The sequence below is a fragment of the Heterodontus francisci genome, unplaced genomic scaffold (assembly GCF_036365525.1).
Source record: "Heterodontus francisci isolate sHetFra1 unplaced genomic scaffold, sHetFra1.hap1 HAP1_SCAFFOLD_172, whole genome shotgun sequence".
Classification (NCBI taxonomy): Eukaryota; Metazoa; Chordata; class Chondrichthyes; order Heterodontiformes; family Heterodontidae; genus Heterodontus; species Heterodontus francisci.
In genome coordinates this window covers 2,359,883-2,380,295 of record NW_027141631.1, presented here as the reverse complement: position 1 = coordinate 2,380,295, position 20,413 = coordinate 2,359,883, and positions in this window count along the sequence as shown.

Below are 20,413 nucleotides of genomic sequence, written 5' to 3'. Positions count from 1 at the left end.
TGTGGGGGGAATTAGTCAATGTTCCTTCTCCTGATCATTACTCCGTGTCTCTGGCTTAGTGTGGGGGTAATCAGTCCAAGTTCCGTTCCCTGATCATTGCTCGGTAACTCTGGGTTAGTGTGGGGGGAATCAGTCCAAGTTCCTTCTCCTGATCATTACTCAGTGACTCTGGGTTAGTGTTGTGGGAATCAGTCCAAGTTCCTTCTCCTGATCATTACTCAGTGATTCCGGGTTAGTGTGGGGGGAATCTTTCCAAGTTCCTTCTCCTGATCATTACTCAGTGACTCTGGGTTAGTGTTGTGGGAATCAGTCCAAGTTCCTTCTCCTGATCATTACTCAGTGATTCCGGCTTAGTGTGGGGGGAATCTTTCCAAGTTCCTTCTCCTGATCATTACTCAGTGACTCAGGGTCAGTGTGGGGCGGGCGGGGGGGCGGGGGCGGTATCAGTCCAAGTTCCTTTCCCTGATCATTACTCAGTGACTCTGGGTTATTGCGGCGGAATCAGTCCAACTTCCTTTCCCTGATCATGACTCTGCCACTTTGGGCTTGTGTGGGGGAAATCAGTCCGAGTTCGTTCCCCTGATCATTACTCAGTGACTCTGGGTTAGTGTAGGGGGTATCACTCCGAGTTCCTTGCCCCGTTCGTTACTCAGTAACTCTGGGTTTGTTGGGGGGAATCAGTCCAAGTTCCTTTCCCTGATCATTACTCAGTGACTCTGGGTTAGTGTAGGAGGTATCACTCCGAGTTCCTTGCCCCGTTCGTTACTCAGTAACTCTGGGTTTGTTGGGGGGAATCAGTCCAAGTTCCTTTCCCTGATCATTACTCAGTATCTCTGGGTTAATGTGGGGGAAACCAGTCCAAGTTCCTTTCCCTGATCATTACTTAGTGACTCTGGGTTAGTGTGGGGGGAATCAGTCCAAGATCCTTTCCCTGATCATTACTCAGTGAGTTTGGGATAGTGTGGAGGAGAATCCGTCCAATTTCCTTCTCCTGATCATTGCTCAGTGACTCTGGGTTCGTGTGAAGGAGAATCAGTCCAAGTTCCATCTCCTAATTATTACTTCCTGACTCTGGGTTGGTGTGGTGGGGAATCAGTACAAGCTCCATTCCCTGCTCATTACTGAGTGACTCTGGGTTAGTGTGGAGGAGAATCAGTCCAAGTTCCTTTCCCTGATCATTATTGAGTGACTCTGGGTTAGTGTTGGGGGAATCAGTCCAAGTTCCTTCTCCTGATCTTAACTCAGTGATTCTGGGTTAGTGTGGGGGGAATTTTTCCAAGTTCCTTCTCCTGATCGTTACTCCGTGACTCAGGGTTAGTGTGGGGGGAATCAGTCCAAGTTCCTTTCCCTGATCATTACTCTGCCACTCTGGGTTGTTGTGGGGGGAATCAGCCCGAGTTCCTTCTCCTGATCGTTACTCAGTGACTCTGGGTTAGTGTGGGGGGTATCACTCCGAGTTCCTTGCCCTGATCGTTACTCAGTAACTCTGGGTTTGTGTGGGGGGAATCAGTCAAAGTTTCTTTCCCTGATCATAACTGTGACTTTGGGTTAGTGTGGAATAGAATCAGTCCAAGTTTCTTCCCCTGATCATTACTCAGTGACTCTGTGTTTGTGGTGGGCGAATCATGCAAGTTCCTTCTCCTGATCATTACTCAGTGACTCTGGGTTTGTGTGGGGGGAATCAGTGCAAGTTCCTTCTCCTGATCATTACACACTGACTCTGTGTTGGTGTGGTGGGAATCTGTCCAGGTTCCTTTCCCTGATCAGTACTCAGTGACTCTGGGTTAGTGTGCGGTAAATTGGTCCAAGTTCCTTCTCCTAGTCATTGCTCAGTAACTCTGGGTTAGTGTATGGGGAGTTAGTCCACGTTCATTCTCCTGATCTTCACTCAGTGACTCTGGGTTAATGTGGGGGGGGAATCAGTCGAAGTTCCTTTCCCCGATCATTGCTCAGTGACTCTGGGTTAGAGTGGAGGAGAATCTGTCCAATGTCCTTTCCCTGATCATTACTCAGTGTCTCTGGGTTAGTGTGGGGAGAATCAGTCCAAGTTCCTTTCCCTGATCATTACTCAGTGACTCTGGGTTAGTGTGGAGGATAATCAGTCCAAGTTCCTTTCCCATATCATTACTCAGTGACTCTGGGTTAGTGTCGGAGTCATCAGTCCAAATTCCTTTCCTTGATCATAACACTGGAACTCTGGGTTAGTGTGGGGGGAATCAGTCCAAGTTCCTTTCCCTGATCATTACTCAGTAACTCTGGGTTAGTGTTGGGGGAAATCAGTCCAAGTTCATTTCCCTGATTATTACACAGGAACTCTGCGCTCGTGTGGGTGGAATCAGTCCAAGTTCCTTTCCCTGATCATTACTAAATGACTCTGGGTTAGTGTGGAGGGAATTATTCCAAGTTCCTTCTCTGGATCATTCCTCAGTCACTCTGGGTTAGTGTGGGGGGAATTAGTCCATGTTCCTTCTCCTGATCAATACTCCGTGTCTCTGGGTTGGTGTGGGGGTTAATCAGTCCATGTTTCTTTCCCTGATCGTTGCTCAGTAACTCTGGGTTAGTGTGGGGGGAATCAGTCCAAGTTCCTTCTCCTGATCATTACTCAGTGACTTTCGGTTAGTGTCGGAGTAATCAGTCCAAATTCCTTTCCTTGATCATTACACAGGAACTCTGGGTTAGTGTGGGGGGAATCAGTCCAAGTTCCTTTCCCTGATCATTACTCAGTAACTCTGGGTTAGTGTGGAGGGAATTACTCCAAGTTCCATCTCTGGATCATTACTCAGTCACTCTGGGTTAGTGTGGGGGGAATTAGTCAATGTTCCTTCTCCTGATCATTACTCCGTGTCTCTGGGTTGGTGTGGGGGTAATCAGTCCATGTTCCTTTCCCTGATCATTACTCAGTAACACTGGGTTAGTGTGGGGGGAATCAGTCCAAGTTCCTTCTCCTGATCATTACTCAGCGACTCTGGGTTAGTGTGGGCCGAATCAGTCCAAGTTCCTTCTCCTGATCATTACTCACTGACTCTGGGTTAGTGTGGTGGGAATCAGTCCAAGTTCCTTTCCCTGATTATTACTCAGTGACTCTTGGTTAATGTGGGGAGTTTCATTCGAAGTTCCTTTCCCCAATCATTGTTCAGTGACTCTGGGTTAGTGTGGGAGGAATTATTCCAACTTCCTTCACCTGATTATTACTGAGGGATGCGGGTTAGTGTTGGGGAAATCGGTCCAAGATCCTTCTCCTGATCATTACTCAGTATCTCTGTGTTAATGTGGGGGAAACCAGTCCAGGTTCCTTTCCCTGATCATTACTCAGTGACTCTGGGTTAGTGTGGAGGGAATTACTCCAAGTTCCATCTCTGGATCATTACTCAGTGAGTTTGGGATAGTGCGGAGGAGAATCCGTCCAATTTGCTTCTCCTGATCATTGCTCAGTGACTCTGGGTTCGTGTGAAAGAGATTCAGTCCAAGTTCCATCTCCTGATTATTATTTCCTGACTCTGGGTTAGTGTGGTGGGGATCAGTCCAAGTTCCTTTCCCTGATTATTACTCAGTGACTCTGGGTTAATGTGGGGAGTTTCATTCGAAGTTCCTTTCCCCAATCATTGCTCAGTGACTCTGGGTTAGTGTGAAGGAGATTCAGTCCAAGTTCCATCTCCTGATTATTACTTCCTGACTCTGGGTTAGTGTGGGAGGAAATAGTCCAACTTCCTTCACCTGATTATTGCTGAGGGATGCGGGTTTGTGTTGGGGAAATCAGTCCAAGTTCCTTCTCCTGATCATTACTCAGTGACTCTGGGTTCGTGTGAAGGAGATTCAGTCCAAGTTCCGTCTCCTGATCTTAACTCAGTGATTCTGGGTTAGTGTGGGGGGAATTTTTCCAAGTTCCTTCTCCTGATCGTTACTCCGTGACTCTGGGTTAGTGTGGGGGGAATCATTCCAAGTTCTTTTCCCTGATCATTACTCTGCCACTCTGGGTTGTTGTGGGGGGAATCAGCCCGAGTTCCTTCTCCTGATCGTTACTCAGTAACTCTGGGTTTGTGTGGGGGGAATCAGTCAAAGTTCCTTTCCCTGATCATAACTGTGACTTTGGGTTAGTGTGGAATAGAATCAGTCCAAGTTCCTTCCCCTGATCATTATTCAGTGACTCTGTGTTTGTGTTGGGCGAATCATGCAAGTTCCTTCTCCTGATCAGTACACACTGACTCTGTGTTAGTGTGGTGGGAATCAGTCCAGGTTCCTTTCCCTGATCAGTACTCAGTGACTCTGGGTTAGTGTGCGGGGAATTGGAACAAGTTCCTTCTCCTAGTCATTGCTCAGTAACTCTGGGTTAGTGTATGGGGAGTTAGTCCAAGTTCATTCTCCTGATTTTTACTCAGTGACTCTGGGTCAATGTGGGGGGGGGGGGGAATCAGTCCAAGTTCCTTTCCCTGATCATTGCTCAGTAACTCTGGGTTAGTGTGGGGGGAATCAGTCCAAGTTCCTTCTCCTGATCATTACTCAGTCACTCTGGGTTAGTGTGGGGTTAATTAGTCCATGTTCCATCTCTGGGTCATTACTCAGTCACTCTGGGTTAGTGTGGGGGTAATTAGTCCATGTTCCTTCACCTGATCATTACTCCGTGTCTCTGGGTTGGTGGTGGGGGGTGGGTAATCAGTCCAAGTTCCTTCTCCTGATCATTACTCAGTGACTCTGGGTTTGTGTGGGGCGAATCAGTCCAAGTTCTTTCTCCTGATCATTACTCACTGACTCTGGGTTAGTGTGGTGGGAATCAGTCCAAGTTCCTTCTCCTGATCATTACTCAGTGACACTGGGTTTGTGTGGGGCGAATCAGTCCAAGTTCTTTCTCCTGATTATTACTCAGTGACTCTTGGTTAGTTTGGGGGGAATTAGTCCAACTTCCTTCTCCTGATCATCACTCAGTGACTCTGGGTTAGTTTGGGGGGAATTAGTCCAAGATCCTTCTCCTGATTCTTACTCAGTATCTCTGGGTTAATGTGGGGGGAAACCAGTACAAGTTGCTTTCACTGATCATTACTCAGTGACTCTGGGTTAGTGTGGGGCGTATCAGTCCAAGTTCCTTTCCCAGATCATTACTCAGTAACTCTGGGTTAGTGTTTGGGGAATCAGTCCAAGTTCCTTTCCCTGATCATTACTCAGTAACTCTGGGTTAGTGTGGGGGGAATTAGTCCATGTTCCTTCTCCTGATCATTACTCCGTGTCTCTGGGTTGGTGTGGGGGTAATCAGTCCAATTTCCTTTCCCTGATCATTACTCAGTAACTCTTGGTTAGTGTGGGGGGAATCAGTCCAAGTTCCTTTCCCTGATCATTACTCAGTGACTCTGGGTTAGTGTGGGGGGAATCAGTCCAAGTTCCTTTCCCTGATCATTACTCAGTGACTCTGGCTTAGTGTGGGGCGAATCAGTCCAAGTTCCTTCTCCTGATCATTACTCAGTGACTCTGGGTTAGTGTGGGGCGAATCAGTCCAAGTTCCTTCTCCTGATCATTACTCAGTGACTCTGGGTTAGTGTGGGCCGAATCAGTCCAAGTTCCTTCTCCTGATCATTACTCACTGACTCTGGGTTAGTGTGGTGGGAATCAGTCCAAGTTCCTTTCCCTGATTATTACTCAGTGACTCTGGGTTAATGTGGGGAGTTTCATTCGAAGTTCCTTTCCCCGATCATTGCTCAGTGACTCTGGGTTAGTGTGGGGGGAATTAGTCCTACTTCCTTCACCTGATTACTTCTGAGGGACTCCGGGTTAGTGTTGGGGAAATCAGTCCAAGTTCCTTCTCCTGATCATTACTCAGTGACTCTGGGTTTGTTTGGGGGGAATTAGTCCAAGATCCTTCTCCTGATTCTTACTCAGTATCTCTGGGTTAATGTGGGGGGAAACCAGTCCAAGTTCCTTTCCCTGTTCATTATTCAGTGAGTTTGGGATAGTGTGGAGGAGAATTCGTCCAATTTCCTTCTCCTGATTATTACACCCTGACTCTGGGTTAGTGTGGTGGAGAATCAGTCCAAGTTCCTTTCCGTGCTCATTACTGAGTGACTCTGGGTGAGTGAGGAGGAGAATCAGTCCAAGTTCCTTTCCCTGATCATTATTCACTGACTCTGGGTTAGTGTTGGGGGAATCAGTCCAAGTTCCTTCTCCTGATCATTACTCAGTGATTCTGGGTTTGTGTGGGGGGAATCAGTCCAAGTTCCTTTCCCTGATCATTATTCAGTGACTCTGGGTTATTGTGGGGGGAATCAATCCAAGTTCCTTTCCCTGATCATTACTCTGCCACTCTGGGTTTGTTTGGCGGGAATCAGTCCGAGTTCCTTCTCCTGATCGTTGCTCTGTGACTCTGGGTTAGTGTGGGGGGAATCAGTCCAAGTTCCTTTCCTGATCATAACTGTGACTTTGGGTTATTGTGGAAGAGAATCAGTCCAAGTTCCTTCCCCTGATCATTACTCAGTGACTCTGGGTTTGTGTTGGGGGAATCAGTGCAAGTTCCTTCTCCTGAAATTAGTCAGTGACTTTGGGTTCGTGTGGAAGAGAATCAGTCCAAGTTCCTTCCCCTGATCATTACTCAGTGACTCTGGGTTAGTTTGCGTGGATTTGGTCCAAGTTCCTTATCCTGGTCATTTCTCAGTAACTCTGGGTTAGTGTATGGGGAGTTAGGTCAAGTTCATTCTCCTGATTTTTACTCAGTGACTCTGGGTTAATGTGGGGGGAATCAGTCCAAGTTCCTTCTCCTGATCATTCCTCTGTAACTCTGGGTTAGTGTGGGGGGAAATAGTCCAAGTTCCTTTCCTTGAGCATTACTCAGTGACTCTGGGTTGGTGTGGTGGGAATTAGTCCAAGTTCCTTCTCCTGATTATTACTCAGTGACTCTGGGTTAATGTGGGGAGTTTCAGTCGAAGTTCCTTTCCCCGATCATTGCTCTGTGACTCTGGGTTAGAGTGGGCGGAATCAGTCCAAGTTCCTTCTCCTTATCATTAGTCTGTGATTCTGGTTTCGTGTGCAGTGAATTAGTTCAAGTTCCTTCTCCTGATCATTACTCATTGACTGTGGGTTAGTGTGGAGGATAATCAGTCCAAGTTCCTTTCCCTCATCATTACTCAGTGACTCTGGGTTAGTGTGGGGGAGAATCAGTCCAAGTTCCTTTCCCTGATCGTTACTCAGTGCCTCTGGGTTAGTGTGGGGGCAATCAGTCCACGTACCTTTCCCTGATCATTACTCTGTCACTCTGGATTAGTTTGGGGGAATTAGTCCAAGTTTCATTCCCTGATCATTACTCAGTATCTCTGTGTTAGTGTGGAGGAGAATCAGTCCAAGTTCCTTCTCCTGATAATTACTCAGTGACTCTGGGTTAGATTGGGGGTTATCAGTCCAAGTTCCTTTCCCTGATCATTACTCAGTGTGTTTGGGATAGTGTGGAGGAAAATCCGTCCAATTTCCTTCTCCTGATCATTGCTCAGTGACTCTGTGTTCGTGTGGAGGAGAATCAGTCCAAGTTCCTTCTCCTGATCATTACTCACTGACTATGGGTTCGCGTTGTTGGGAATCAGTCCAAGTTCCTTTCCATGAACATTACTCAGTGCCTCTGGGTTATTGTGGAGGAGAATCAGTCCAAGGTCCTTCTCCTGATCATTTCTCAGCAACTCAGGGTTAGTGTGGGGGAACCAGTCCAAGTTCCTTTCCCTGATAATTACTCAGTGTCTCTGGGTTAGATTGGGGGTTATCAGTCCAAGTTCCTTTCCCTGATCATTACTCAGTGTGTTTGGGATAGTGTGGAGGAAAATCCGTCCAATTTCCTTCTCCTGATCATTGCTCAGTGACTCTGGGTTCGTGTGAAGGAGAATCAGTCCAAGTTCCTTCTGCTGATCATTACTCTGTAACTCTGGGTTAGTGTGGGGGGAATCAGTCTAAGTTCCTTCTCCTGATAATTGCTCAGTTACTCTGGGTTAATGTGGGGGGAATCAGTCCAAGTTCCTTTCCTGATCATTACTCAGTGACTCTGGGTTCGTGTGGGGGGCATTAGTCCAAGTTCCTTCTCCTGATCATTACTCTGTAACTCTGGGTTAGTGTAGGGGGAAATATTCCAAGTTCCTTTCCTTGATCATTACTCAGTGACTCTGGGTTAGTGTGGGGGAGTCAGTCCAAGTTCCTTTCCCTGATCATTACTCAGTGACTCTCGGTTAGTGTGGTTTGAATTACTCCAAGTTCCTTCTCCTGATTATTACTCAGTGACTCTGGGTTAATGTGGGGGGAATCAGTCGAAGTTCCTTCTCCTGATCATTACTCAGTGACTCTGGGTTAATGTGGGGCGTTTCAGTCGAAGTTCCTTTCCCCGATCATTGCTCAGTGACTCTGGGTTAGTGTGGGAGGAATCAGTCCAAGTTCCTTCTCCTTATTATTACTGTGGGACTATGGGTTAGTGTGGTGGGAATTAGTCCAAGTTCCTTCTCCTCATCATTACTCAGTGATTCTTTGTTCGTGTGGGGAGAATCAGTCCACTTCCTTTCCCCGATCATTAGTCTGTGATTCTGGCTTCGTGTGCGGTACATTAGTTCAAGTTCCTTCTCCTGATCATTACTCATTGACTCTGGGTTCGTGTGGAGGATAATCAGTCCAAGTTCCTTTCCCTCATCATTACTCAGTGACTCTGGGTTAGTGTGGGGGAGAATCTGTCCAAGTTCCTTTCCCTGCTCATTACTCATTGACTCTGGGTTAATGTGGGGGGAATCAGTCCAAGTTCCTTCTCCTGAGCAGTACTGAGTAACTCTGGGTTAGTGAGGGGGAATCAGTCCACGTACCTATCCCTGATCATTACTCTGTAACTCTGGGTTAGTGTGGGGGGAATCAGTACAAGTTCCATTCCCTGATCATTACTCAGTGAATTTGGGTGAATGTGGAGGAGAATCAGTCGAAGTTCCTTCTCCTGATCATTCCTCAGTATCTCTGTGTTCGTGTGGAGGAGAATCAGTCCAAGTTCCTTCTCCTGATCATTACTCACTGACTATGGGTTCGCGTTGTGGGGAATCAGTCCAAGTTCCTTTCCATGAACATTACTCAATGCCTCTGGGTTATTGTGGAGGAGAATCAGTCCAAGTTCCTTTTCCTGATCATTACTCAGCGACTCTGGGTTAGTGTGGGGGGAATTAGTCCAAGTTCCTTTCCCTGATCATTTCTCAGCAACTCTGGGTTAGTGTGGGGTGAACCAGTCCAAGTTCCTTTCCCTGATAATTACTCAGTGACTCTGGGTTAGATTGGGGATTATCAGTCCAAGTTCCTTTCCCTGATCAGTACTCAGTGTGTTTGAGACAGTGTGGAGGAAAATCCGTCCAATTTCCTTCTCTGATCATTGCTCAGTGACTCTGGGTTCGTGTGAAGGAGAATCAGTCCTAGTTCCTTCTCCTGATCATTACTCAGTGACTCTGGGTTACTGTGGGGGGAATCATTCCAAGTTCCTTTCCCTGATCATTACTCAGTGACTCTGGGTTATTGTGGGGGGAATCAGACCAAGTTCCTTTCCCTGATCATTACTCTGCTACTCTGGGTTTGTGTGGGGGGATTCAGTCCGAGTTCCTTCTTTTGATCTTTACTCAGTGACTCTGGGTTAGTGTGGGGGTTATCACTCCCAGTTCCTTGCCCTGATCGTTGTTCAATAACTCTGGGTTTGTGTGGGGGGAATTGGTCCAAGTTCCTTCTCCTAGTCATTTCTCAGTAACTCTGGGTTAGTGTATGGGGAGATAGTCCAAGTTCATTCTCCTGATTATTACTCAGTGACTCTGGGTTAATGTGGGGGGAATCAGTCTAAGTTCCTTTCCCCGTTCATTGCTCAATGACTCTGGGTTAGTGTGGGAGGAATCAGTCCAAGTTCCTTCTCCTGATCATTACTCAGTGACTCTGGGTTAGTGTGGGGGGAGACAGTCCACGTTCCTTCTCCTGATCATTACTCAGTGACTCTGGGTTCGTGTGGGGGGCATTAGTCCAAGTTCCTTTCCCTGATCATTACTCAGTGACTCTGGGTGAATGTGGGGAGTTTCAGTCGAAGTTCCTTTCCCCGATCATTACTCAGTGACTCTGGGTTACTGTGGGGGTAATTAGTCCAACTTCCTTCTCCTTATTATTACTGTGTGACTATGGGTTAGTGTGGCGGGTATTAGTCCAAGTTACCTCTCCTGATCATTACTCAGTGACTCTGTGTTAGTGTGGGGGGAATCAGTCCAAATTCCTTTCCCTGATCATTACTCTGAAATTCTGGGATACTGTGGAGGATGTTCAGTCCAAGTTCCTTTCCCTGATCATTACTCAGTGACTCTGGGTTAGTGTGGGATCGAATCAGTCCAAGTTCCTTTCCCTGATCATTACTCAGTGACTCTGGGTAAATGTGTGAGGAATCAGTTCAAGTTCCTTCTCCTGAGCATTATTGAGTAACTCTGGGTTAGTGTGGGGGGAATCAGCCCAAGTTTCATTCCCTGATCATTACTCAGTGAATTTGGGTTAGTGTGGAGGAGAATCATCCGAAGTTCCTTTTCCTGATCATTACTCAGTGACTCTGGTTTAGTGTGGGTGGAATCAGTCCAAGTTCCTTCTCCTGATCATTACTCAGTGACTCTGAGTTAGTGTGGGGGAATTAGTCTAAGTTCCTTCTCCTGATCATTTCTCAGCAACTCTGGGTTAGTTTGGGGGGCATCAGTCGAAGTTCCTTTCCCTGATCATTACTCAGTGACTCTGGGTTAGTTTGGGGGTCATCAGTCAAAGTTCCTTCACCTGATCATTACTCACTGACTCTTGGTTCGTGTGGTTGGGTATCAGTCCAAGTTCCTTTCCCTGATCATTACTCAGTGACTCTGGGTTAGTGTGGGTGGAATCAGTTCAAGTTCCTTCTCGTGATCATTACTCAGTGACTCTGGGTTAGTGTGGGGGGAATTAGTCAAAGTTCCTTCTCCTGATCATTTCTCAGCAACTCTGGGTTAGTGTGGGGGGAATCAGTCCAAGTTCCTTTCCCTGATCATCACTCAGTGACTCTGGGTTAGTTTGGGGGTCATCAGTCAAAGTTCCTTTCCCTGATCTTTACTCAGTGACTCTGGTTTAGTGTGGGTGGAATCAGTCCAAGTTCCTTCTCCTGATCATTACTCAGTGACTCTGGGTTAGTGTGGAGGAGAATCAGTCCAAGTTCCTTCTCCTGATCATTACTCACTGACTCTTGGTTCGTGTGTTTGGGTATCTGTCCAAGTTCCTTTCCCTGATCATTACTCAGTGCTTCTCGGTTAGTGTGGGGGGAATCAGTACAAGTTCCTTCTCCTGATCATTACTCAGTGTCTCTGGTTTAGTGTGGGCGGAATCAGTCCTTGTTCCTTTCCCTGATCATCACTCAGTGACTCTGGGTTAGTGTGGGTGGAATCAGTCCAAGTTCCTTCTCCTGATCTTTACTCAGTGACTCTGGGTTAGTGTTGGGGGAATTAGTCCAAGTTCCTTCTCCTGATTATTGCTCAGTGACTCTGGGTTAATGTGGGGGTTTCAGTTGAGGTTCCTTCTCCTGATCATTGCTCAGTGACTCTGGGCTAGTGTGGGAGGAATCAGTCCAAGTTCCTTGTCCTGATCATTACTCATTGACTCTGGCTGACTGTGGGGGGAATTAGTTCAACTTCCTTCTCCTGATTATTACTGAGGGACTCTGGGTTAGTGTTGGGGGAATCAGTCCAAGTTCCTTCTCCTGATCATTACTCAGTGACTCTGGCTTAGTTTGGGGGGGGGGGGGAATTAGTCCAAGTTCCTTCTCCTGATTATTACTCAGTGACTCTGTGTTAATGTGGGGGGAACCAGTCCAAGTTCCTTTCCCTGATGATTACTCAGTGAATCTGGGTTCGTGTGGGGGGGGGGGGGGGTGGGGAATCAGTCAATGTCCTTCCCTCTGATTTCTGCTTGATGATTCTGTGTCATGAAGGGATATCAGTCTAGGCTGTCACTGATTGTTTGTTTGCCCCTTTGGAACGATTGTTTGTAGCTGTCTGTGTGAATGGATTGTGTTGGGTCTGAAGGCCTTGACGTAACTAAACTCCCCTTCTACGGTTTAAAAATGGACATAAAACAGGCAGCCTATTTTCCACCAGTGACAAGATAATTATCGAACCCAGAAACTGGGAGTTGGGTTGGAGAATGAATCAGTGAAAGGGGAGTGTGGATAGATCCTAACTTGTCTGCAATGCCTCCTGTGAGAATCAGAGTGACCCCTGCATCCAGAATCTCGCGAGAAGACTACATGTCCAGCAAAGGAGAGGATAAGCTGTTAAAGATATACCAGGATCAGAAATCATTGATAATATTGTGCTTTCTCAATCTACTATGAAAGTAATTGTTTATTGAAAACACAAACCGGAATCTAATAATTTGCTGTAAGCAGAACCATCAGCACAACATATTGTCATTCATGTAAAATCCAGCGTTCTGAAAACTTCCCACAATAATCAACAACAATGCACATTTATATAGTGCCTTTAACAAAGAAAACATTCCAAGGCACTTCACAGGAGCAATGTAAAACAAAATATGGCACCGAGTCACATATGGAGATGTTACATCTGTTGACCAAAACCTTGGTCAAAGCCGTAGGTTTCAAGGAGTGTGTTCAAGGAGGAAAGCGAGGTAGAGAGGTGTAGGGAAGGTATTCCAGAGCTCGGGGCCTAGACCACTGAAGGCACAGCCACTAAGGGTGGAGTGATTTAAATTGGGGATGTTCAAGAGGTGTGCAGGAGGAGTGCAGATATCTCGGAAGGGTTTTGGCCTCGAGGAGATTACAGAGATAGGGAAGGGCTAGGCCATGGATGATTTTAAAAACAAGGATGAGAATTTTAAGATCAAGATTTTTCTTGACCAGGAGCCAATGAAGGTAATTGAGCACAGGGGAGATAGGGGAATGAGACTTGGTGCAAGTTAAGACATGTGCAGCAGAGTTTTGCATGTCCTCGAGTTTACAGAGTGTTGAAAGTAGGAGACCAGCCAGTAGTGCATGTGAATAGTCAAGTTTAGAGGTAATGAAGGCATGATTGAGAATTTAAGCAGCAGATGAGCTGAGGCAGGGGCGAGGTTGTGCGCTGTTATGGAGGTGGAACAGATAGTCTTAGTGACGGCATGAATATGTGGTCAGAAGCTCATCTCGGGGTCAAAATAGGACTGAGTTTGTGAACAGACTGGTTTAATCTCAGACTGTTGTCAAAAAGAGGGATGGGGTCAGTAGCTGGGGAATGGAGTTTGGAGAGGGTCCAAAAATGATGGCTTCAGTCTTCCAAATAATTAATTGGAGGAAATTTCTGCTCATCCAGTACTGGTTGTTGGATAAGCAGTCTGATAATTTATCAACAGTGGAGGAGTCGAGAGGGGTGGTGGTGAGGTAGAGCTGGGTGCCGTAGTTTACATGTGTAAACTAACGCTGTGCTTTCAGATGATGTCACCAAGGGGTAGCATGAAGGTGAGAAATAGGAGAAAGCCAAGGATAGATCCTCGGGGGACACTAGAGGTAATGATGCGGGAATAGGAAGAGAAACCATTGCAAGTTACTCTCTGGCTGTGATTAGATAGATAAGAATGGAAGCAGGTGAGAGCAGTCCCACCAAGCTAGACGGCAGTGAAGAGATGTTGCAGAAGAACTCTGCTTCTCTTTCCACAGATGCTGCCAGACCTGCTGAGTGATTCCAGCATTTCTTGTTTTTGTTGCAGAAGGATGGTGTGGTTAACTGTGTCAAAGACTGCAGATAGGTTAAGAAGGATGAAAAGAGAAAGTTTTCCTTTGTCACAGTCACATAGGATGTTATTATGAATTTTGATAAGATCTGATTCGGTACTGTTTGGAGTTCTGGGAAAGATGGGCATGGATTTTGGAAGCTGCAATGCATTCAAGGACTTTGGAGAGGAAAGGATTGTTGGAGATGGAATGGGAGTTGGCAAGGACAGTGGAGCCAATGGTTGTTTTTTTTGAGGAGACGGGTGATGACAGCAGATTTAAAGGAGAGAGAAACAGCATCTGAAGGGAGAGAACTGTTAACAATATCGGCTAACATGGGCACCAGAAATTGGATGGTCAGGAGTTTAGAGGGAATAGGATGAGTGAACAGGATGTGGGTCAGAGAGGGTATGAGGGGAGAAAGGAGATAAACTAATCTAATATTTATATAACTAATCGATTATTTGATATTGTCCATCAATATTGCCGATGCAATACATGACTGAGGTGTCAGACATTATCTAAATATCATAAATAGGGTTAATGGAATACTTGTCACCATTCAGTAATTGGATAGGCTTCCAAAGGGCCATAATCAGTACAATATGCAAAGCAATCCATGATTCACAATACACCAATTATAATCAGAAAAAAACATTTACATTGAAGGACGTAAGGAAATGATAGAAAGTTGAGTAAAAACAGACAAGGCTGGAAATACTCAGCAGCTCTGCCAGCATCAGTGGAGAGAGAAACAGAGTTAATGGCCGGGATTGTTTGCTGGTGGCAAAGGTCTCGACATCCAGAAAAAGTGATGCTGAGACCCTGCTCCACCACTTCTGTGGAAGGCCCACCGAATCCAGTGCCAGTTAGTCAGTGAAGTGGACAGCGCAGGCCTTCCACAGGATCAAGGTCCCCGATGATGGAGGTCCCGCCCTTGGAGACTTCTGGCCAATCAGAGGCTGGCAGCTCCTTCACTGAGCAGCGCCACCACAGAGAAGCACCTACCTGAGGCCCAGATGTGGCGCTGGACCAGGACACAGGTAGGTCAGGGTGGGAAGGGTCTCACGGGGCTGTGTCGGGGGGTCAGTAGCCAGGACACGAGGTTGCTGTCACCCACCCCCCACCAGATTTTCTGCTCTCCCCACCTCCAAACCCACCGTGGAGGAGAGCATAAAATTCCCCTAATGTTTCAGGTCAGTGACCCTTCATCAAGACTGGGAATGTTGACAGATGTGACAAGCAAAGAAAGCAAAGTGTTTCTTTTTCCCAAGAAGGTGTAAATGGGAAAATGCAGAATCAGCACCAACAGCTGCTGTCCGGAAAAGGAAGCAGAGATTATGATCAACATCGAGTTCAACATTTTCAGATCATAACCTCTGCCCCTTTTTTTGGTCATCTGCTGCATTTTCCCGTTTACACCTCCTCTACACCTATATTTTTACTTGTTGTGTGATAGTCCCCTTTTCCCTTTCAATAACATCCTTTTTGTCACTAAGTTAAACGTAAGCAAGGGAAATTATCAGGAAAATTATAGATCAGGTTCGGGGCAAAAGCATCAGTTTGAAGGATGTCGAGGTAACATTATTTTTATTCTTTCCGAGGATGTGAACATCACTGGCGATATCCGCATTTATTGCTCATTCCTAATTGCCCTTGAAAAGCTGGTGGTGAGCTGCAGTTCCTATGGTGTATGTACATCAACATTGTTATCAGGGAGGGAGCTCCAGGATTTTGACCCAGTTTCAGGGAAGGAATGTTGATACAGTTCGAAGTCAGATGAGTTTTGTACATTTGTTAAAACATTTATTGATTGTAGTGCCAGTGTGCAGGATGTTGAGAGTAGTGAGTTCAGGGATAAGGTTACAAGTGCGCAAGAGGGCACTGGCAAGCAAGAACCTGGTTTAAAGTGTGTCTACTTCAACGTCAGGAGCATCCGGAATAAGGTGGGTGAGCTTGCAGCATGGGTTGGTACCTGGGATCTCGATGTAGTGGCCATTTCGGAGACATGGGTAGAGCAGGGGCAGGAATGGATGTTGCATGTTCGGAGATTTAGATGTCTCAGTAAGAACAGAGAAGATGGTAAAAGAGGGGGGGGGTGTCATTGTTAATTAAGGTGGGTATTACAGCGACAGGAAGGACATTTGAGGACTCGTCTACTGAGGTAGTATGGGCCGCCGTTAGAAACAGGAGAGGTGAGGTCACCCTGTTGGGAGTCTTTTATAGACCTCCGAATAGGTCCAGAGATGTGGAGGAAAGGATAGCGAAGATGATTCTCGACAGGGGCGAGAGTAACAGGGTAGTTGTTATGGGGGACTTTAACTTTCCAAATATTGACTGGAAATACTATAGTTCGAGTACTTTAGATGGGTCAGTTTTTGTCCAGTGTGTGCAGCAGGGTTTTCTGACACAGTATGTAGACAGGCCAAACAGGGGCGATGCCGCATTGGATTTGGTACTGGGTAATGAACCCGGCCAGGTGTTAGATTTAGATGTAGGTGAGCACTTTGGTGATAGTGATCACAATTCGGTTAGGTTTACCTTAGCGATCGGCAGGGACAGGTATATACCGCAGGGCAAGAATTATAGCTGGGGGAAAGGAAATTATGATGCGATTAGGCAAGATTTAGGATGCATAGGATGGGGAAGGAATCTGCAGGGGATGGGCACAATCGAAATGTGGAGCTTATTCAAGGAGCAGCTACTGCGTGTCCTTGATAAGTATGTACCTGTGAGGCAGGGAGGAAGTTGTCGAGCGAGGGAGCTCTGGTTTACTAAAGAAGTTGAAGCGCTTGTCAAGAGGAAGAAGAAGGTTTATGTTAGGATGAGACGTGAAGGCTCAGTTAGGGCGCTTGAGAGTTACAAGCTAGCCAGGAAGGATATAAAGGGAGAGCTAAGGAGAGCAAGGAGAGGACATGAGAATTCATTGGCGGATAGGATCAGGGAAAACCCTAAGGCTTTCTATAGGTATATCAGGAATAAAAGAATGACTAGAGTTAGATTAGCGCCAAGCAAGGATAGTATTGGGAAGTTGTGTGTGGAATCAGAGGAGGTAGGGGAAGCGTTAAATGAATATTTTGCGTCAGTATTTACAGTAGAGAAATAAAATGTTGTCGAGGAGAATGCTGAGATTCAGGCTACTAGGCCAGATGGGATTGAGGTTCACAAGCAGGAGGTGTCAGCAATTTTGGAAAGTGTGAAAATAGATAAGTCCCCTGGGCCAGATGGGATTTATCCGAGGATTCTCTGGGAAGCGAGGGAGGAGATTGCAGAACCTTTGTCCTTGATCTTTATGTCGTCATTGTCGACAGGAATAGTGCTGGAAGACTGGAGGATAGCAAATGTTGTCCCCTTGTTCAAGAAGGAGAGTAGAGACAGCCCTAGTAATTATAGACCTGTGAGCCTTACTTCGGTTGTGGGTAAAATGTTGGAAAAGGTTGTAAGAGCCAGGATTTATAATCATCCAGAAAAGAATAAGTTCATTAGCGATAGTCAGCATGGTTTTGTGAAGGGTAGATCGTGCCTCACAAACCTTATTGAGTTTTCAGAGAAGGTGACCAAACTGGTGGATGAGGGTATAGCAGTGGATGTGGTGGATATGGATTTCAGTAAGGCGTTTGATAAGGTTCCCCACGGTAGGCTGTTGTAGAAAATACGGAAGTATGGGGTTGAAGGTGATTTAGAGCTCTGGATCAGAACTTGGCTAGCTGAAAGAACACAGAGGGTGGTGGTTGATGGCAAATGTTCATCCTGGAGTTTAGTTGCTAGTGGTGTACCGCAAGGATCTGTTTTGGGGCCACTGCTGTTTGTCATTTTTATAAATGACCTGGAAGAGGGTGTAGAAGGGTGGGTTAGTAAATTTGCGGATGACACTAAGGTCGGTGGAGTTGTGGATAGTGCCGAAGGATGTTGTGGGGTACAGAGGGACATAGATAGGCTGCAGAGCTGGGCTGAGAGATGGCAAACGGTGTTTAATGCGGAAAAGTGTGAGGTGATTCACTTTGGAAGGAGTAACTGGAATGCAGAGTACTGGGCTAATGGGAAGATTCTTGGTAGTGTAGATGAACAGAGAGATCTTGGTGTCCAGGTACATAAATCCCTGAAGGTTGCTACACAGGTTAATAGGGCTGTTTAGAAGGCATATGGTGTGTTCGCTTTTATTCGTAGGGGGATCGAGTTTCGGAGCCACGAGGTCATGCTGCAGCTGTACAAAACTCTGGTGAGACCGCTCCTGGAGTATTGCATGCAGTTCTGGTCACCACATTATCGGAAGGACGTGGAAGCTTTGGGAAGGGTGCAGAGGAGATTGACAAGGATGTTGCCTGGTATGGAGGGAAGGTCTTACGAGGAAAGGCTGAGGGACTTAAGGTTGTTTTCGTTGGAGAGAAGGAGGAGGAGAGGTGACTTAATAGAGACATATCAGATAATCAGAGGGTTAGATAGGGTGGATAGTGAGAGTCTTTTTCCTCAGATGGTGATGGCAAACACGTGGGGACATAGCTTTAAGTTGAGGGGTGAAAGATATAGGACAGATGTTGGAGGTAGTTTCTTTACTCGTAGTAGGGGCGTGGAACCTCCTGCCTGCAGCAGTAGTAGAGTCACCAACTTTTAGGACATTTAAGTGGTCATTGGATAGACATATGGATGAAAATGGAATCGTGTAGGTCAGATGGTTTCACAGGTCGGCGCAACATCGAGGGCCGAAGGGCCTGTGCTGCGCTGTAATATTCTAATTCTAATAAATTCTAATCTAATTATTGTTCCTGAGACAGGGCTCTCTGCTGGTGACAGAGTTTAAATTAAATAACTTGATTGGCCGGGAAATAGAGTAATCAAGAAGTATTTCTGCTGGAATCAGGAGCAGATTGAGAAGTAAGTAAAATAAGAGGATTATATTGAACATAACAAATAACTGTTTTACAATAAGTCATCAGCCCAGGAAATATTGATGAGGACAGTCACAAACTTCATTGTGGTGAATGGCTGTTTTCTCAGACTGGAGGGAGGTATACACTGGTGTTCCCCAGGGTTCAGTACTAAAGCACTGCAGTTTCTGATATACATTAATGATTTAGACTTCTAGACACATGCAACAATGCTGAAATTTGCAGATGACATTAAGAGTTGAAGTATAGTGAAGAGTCAGCAAGATAGTAATGGATATTAAGAATAGATTTTAAGAGGACATAGGATGATGGAATTGGTCAACACATGTTAGATTTGTGAGATGATATGCATTTTAAGAGGATGAATGAGGAGAGATATTATTAGCAAAATGGTACAACTGTAAAGGGGATTCAAGAACAGAGAGACCTGGGGCGTTTCTACACAAATCTTTGAAGGTAGCAGGGCAGGTTAACAAAGCAGTTAATGTGACAGTTAAATATGGGGTCCTGGGATTTATCAATAGAGACATAGAGTACAAAAGCCAGGAAGTTCTGTTAAAGATATCTAAAACAATGGTTTGGCCCCAGCTGCAGTATTGTGTCCAATACTGATCACCACACTTTAGGAAGGACGTGAAGGTTTTGGAGAGGGTACAGAAGAGATTTACTGGAATTGTTCCAGAGATGAGGTATTACACTTACATTGATAGACTGAAGAAGCTGGGGTTTTTCTCCTGAGAGCAGAGAAGGTTAAGAAGAAACTTGATCGAGGTGTTTCAAATTATGAAGGGTTTAGTTAGAGTGAATAAAGAAAACTGTTTCCAATGCAAGAAGGGTCAACAACCAGAGGGCAGAGGCTGAAGGTGATTGGCAAACAAACCAGAGTTGATATGAAGTAAAACCTTTACACAACGAGTGGTTAGGATTTGGAATGTACGGCCTGATAGGGCAGTGGATACAGATTCAAAAGGGAATTGAATAAATAATTAAACGAAAAATGCAGGGACATGGGGGAAGAGCTGGGGAGAGGAACTAACTGGATTACTTTGCAAAATGGCCAGTAAAGATTTGATGGGCTAAATGACCTCCTTCGGTGCTGTACTATCCTATGATTGTGAGACGGCTACTGCCTATAATTCCCCAATTTCACTGTCCATTCGAAAGATGTTTTATAAAGCACCAGATATTAGGTTTAATATCAAAATTAAAACCTATTGGATTGAAGGGTCAGTGACAGAGAGGTTTGGAAATTGGTGAAGTGACAGAAAAAAGAAAGTAGTGAAGATTGGTTACAATTCAGTCTGGAAGGAATTATACAGTGGTGTTTCCCCATAGTCAGTGTTAGGACCACTGCTCGTTTGATGTACGTTAATGTCGTGGACTTCGGTATGCAGAACATAATTTCAAAGTTTGCAGATGGTACTAAACTCAAAAATGTTAATTATCACTGAAAATGATTGTAGCAGACTTTATCAGAACATAGACTGATGAAATGGTCAGGCACCTGACAGAGGTAATTTAACGCAGAGAAGTGTGGTGATGCATTTTGACAGGAAGAGTGAGGAAAGACCGTACACATTAAATTGTACCATTTTAAAATGAGAGCAGGAACATAAAGACTTGACTGTATACATGCACAGATCTTTGAAAGTGGGAGTACACGTTGAGAAGGATGTTAAAGCAGCATAAGGTGTACTTGACTTTCCAAACAGAGGCACAGTGGAACAGAAATCAGGAAGAAATTCTATTTTTATACATCATTGGTTAGGCCACAGCTGGAGTATTGTGTTGAATTCTGAGCATCACACTTTGACAA